Below are 3714 nucleotides of genomic sequence, written 5' to 3'. Positions count from 1 at the left end.
AAACTACCCTGAGATATCACCTCACACCTGTCAGAATGGCTAAAATTAACACCCCAGGAAACAACAAATGTTGGTGAGAATTTGGAGAAACAGGAACTGTCTTGCTCTTTGGTTGGAATGCAAACTGGTGCAGCCACTCTGGAAAACAGTATGGAGGTTCCACAAAAAGCTAAAAATAGAACTACCCTATGACTCAGCAATTACACCACTAAGTATTTACCCAAAGGATAAAAAAATACTGACTCAAAGGGATACATAAACCCTGATGTTTACAGCAGCATTACCAACAATAGCCAAATTATGGAAAGAGCCTAAATGTCCATCATCTAATGAATGGATAAAGAAGATATGGTGTGTGTTTGTGTGTGTGTGTGTGTGTGTGTGTGTTTGGATATTACTCAGCTATAAAAAAAAAAAATGAAGCTCTTCTGCCACCATTTTAATTTCAACTCCATACAACACTCCACTTCACTTCTACCATGACCTGGACTGTGGGCCAGCAACCCTGGCTGACAACTCCACCATTATGGAGGACATGAACGAGTACAGCAACATAGAGGAATTCACAGACTGATCCTCCAAGATCAGTGTAAGCAAGAATCAACAGGATGGGGCACCTCGGTGGCTCAGATGGTTAGGCGTCTGCCTTTGGATCAGGTCATGATCCCACGGTCCTGGGATTGAGTCCACATCAGGCTCCCTGCTTGGCATGGAGCCTGCTTCTCCCTCTCCTCCTACTGCTCCTCCTGCTTGTGCTCTCTCACTCTCTGTCAAATAAAGATAAAATCTTTAAAAATTTTTTTTAAAAAAGAAGCAACAGGATGATGGTAAAATGTTTATTGGAGGCTTGAACTGGAATACAAGCAAGAAAGATTGGACTGAATATTTGTTTTGATTTGGGGAAGTTGTAGACTGCACAATTAAAACAGATCCAATGACTATATCAAGAGGATTTGGATTTGTGCTTTTGAAAGATGCTGCTGGTGTTGATAAGGTTTTGGAACTGAAAGAACACAAACTGGATGGCAAACTGATAGACCCCAAAAGGACCAAAGATTTAAAAGGGGGGGAAAAAAAGCTTTTTGTGGATGGATTGAGCCCAGATACTTCTGAAGAACAAATTAAAGACTATTTTTGGAGCCTTTGGAGAGATTGAAAATATTGAACTTCCCATGGATACAAAAACAAATAAAGAAGAGGATTTTGGGGCTCCTGGGTGGCTCAGTTGGTTAAGCGACTGCTTTTGGCTCAGGTCATGATCCTGGAGTCCCTGGATCGAGTCCCGCATCAGGCTCCCTGCTCGGCAGGGAGCCTGCTTCTCCCTCTGACCCTCCCCCCTCTCATGTGCTCTCTCTCTCTCATTCTCTCTGTCTCAAATAAATAAATAAAATCTTAAAAAAAAAGAGGATTTTGTTTTATCACATATACAAATGAAGAGCCAATAAAGAAATTGTTAAAAAGCAGATATCATCAAATTGTTTCTGGGAAGTGTGAAATCAAATTTGCACCAGCCAAAGAGGTATATAGGCAACAAAAAAGGAAGAGGTGTTGCGGCTGGTGGATGAGGTGGCACTAGGGATTGTGGACAATGTCAGGACCAAAACTGGAACCAAGGATTTAATAACTATTATGATCAAGGATATGGAAATTACAATAGTGTCTATGGTGGTGATCAAAACTATAGTCGCTATGGTGGCTATGACTATACTAGGTGTAATGGGAATTATGGATATGGAAAGGGATATGCAGACCACAGTGGCCAACAGAGCACTTACAGCAAGGCGTCTCAAGGGGGTGGCAATCACCAAAACAACCACCAGCCATACTAAAGGAGGACTTTGGAAAAAAACAGGAAGAGATTGCTAAAGTTAACCTATCTTGTAGGATGACACTGAAGATTGGTCTTCTATTGATCTAAGATGATTATTTTGTAAAGGCCTTTCTAGTGTACAAGACATAACTGTGTCCAAATGTATATAGTTGCCAATTAGTTTTCTTTTTTATTTTGTCTTTTGCTATCTGTTTTATGACTCGATGTGGATTTGTATTTATACAGATTTTATTTGTACGATTTCATGTTAAACCTCAAATAAATGCTTCCTTATGTGAAAAAAAAAAAGGAATGAAATTTTGTCAGTTGCCACAACGTGGACAGAGCTAGAGAGCAATATGCTATGTGAAATAAATCAGTCAGGGAAAGACAAATACCATATGATTTCACTCACTGTGGAATAAAGGAAACAAAACAGATGAACTTGGAGGGGGGAAGAGAGACGCATATCATAAAACAGACTCTTAACTATAGAGAAAAACTGAAAGTTGCTGGAGAGAAGGTGGGCGAGGGATGAGTTAAATGGGTGATGGGTATTAAGGAGGGCACTTGTTGTGATGAGAACTGGGTGTTGTACGTAAGTGATGAATCACAAAATTCTGCACCTGAAACTAGTATTACATTGTATGTTAACTAATTGGAATTTAAGTAAAAACTTGAAAAAAATCCAGTGGAACAGATCAATTAAACCAGGAGCTGGTTCTTGGAAAAATCAGTAAAATTGATAAACCTCTAGCCAGACTTATCAAAAAGAAAAGATAAAGACCCAAATAAATAAAATCCCAAATGAGAGAGCAGAAATAGCAACCAACTACACAGAAATACCAACAGTTATAATAGAATATTATGAAATTTATATACCAACATAAAGACAACCTAGAATAAATGGATAAATTCCTATAAACATGTAAAGTACCAAAATTGTAAAAGTAAGAAATGGAGAACTTGAACACACTGATAACCAGCAAAGAAATAGAATCAATAATCAAAAAACTCCCAACAAACAAAAAACCATGGCCAGATGGCTTCATGGGTGAATTATATCAAATATATAAAGCAGAGTTAATACCTATTCTTCTCAAACTATTCCAAAAAATAGAAATAGAAGGAAAACTTCCATATTCATTCTGAGGCAAGCATTACCATGATACCAAAACCAGATAAAGACACCACAATAAAAGACAACTACAGGGCAATATCTCTGACGAACATAGATTAAAAAATCCTCAACAAAATACTTACAAACCAAATTGAACAATGCATAAAAAAAATTATTCACTACATTCAAGTGCGATTTACTCCTGTCTTGCAGGAATGTGGTTCAATATTCACAAATCAATTAACGTGATATACCACATTAATAAAAGAAATGATAAGAACCCTATGATCATCTCAATAGATGCAGAAGTAGCATTTGACATAGTAAAACACTCATTCATGATAAAAAAAAACCTTCAGCAAAGCTAGTTTACCTCAACATAATAAAGGCAATATATGAAAAACCCACAGCTATTATCATCCTCAATGGAGAAAAATTGAGAACTCTTCCTCTATGGTCAAGAACAAAAAAAGGATGTCCACTCTTTTTTTTTTTTTTTTTTAATTCATGAGAGTCAGAGAGAGAGAGAGGCAGAGGCAGAGGGAGAAGCAGGCTCCCCGCCTAGCAGGGAGCCTGATGCGGGACTCAATCCCAGGACCCCGGGATCATGACCTGAGCCAAAGGCAGATGCTTAACTATCTAAGCCACCCAGGTGCCCCAGGATGTCCACTCTTACCACTTTTACTCAACATAGTACAGGAAGTCCTAACCACAGCAATCAGACAACAAAAAGAAATAAAAGACATCTAAATCAGCAAGGAAGAAGTCAAACTTTCTTTATTTG

General features: G+C 38.2%; 1 pseudogene; it reads left to right on the top strand.

Annotated features, from left to right (window-relative positions):
* The first annotated feature begins 508 nt into the window (after positions 1-508).
* LOC118025961 lies at positions 509-1829 on the top strand (annotated as a pseudogene).
* Positions 1830-3714: the final 1885 nt, after the last annotated feature.

This window comes from Mirounga leonina, unplaced genomic scaffold (assembly GCF_011800145.1).
Source record: "Mirounga leonina isolate KUSES-001 unplaced genomic scaffold, KU_Mleo_1.0 Mir_204, whole genome shotgun sequence".
In the NCBI taxonomy this organism is placed as follows: domain Eukaryota; kingdom Metazoa; phylum Chordata; class Mammalia; order Carnivora; family Phocidae; genus Mirounga; species Mirounga leonina.
This window is presented reverse-complemented; position numbering and strand designations above follow the sequence as displayed.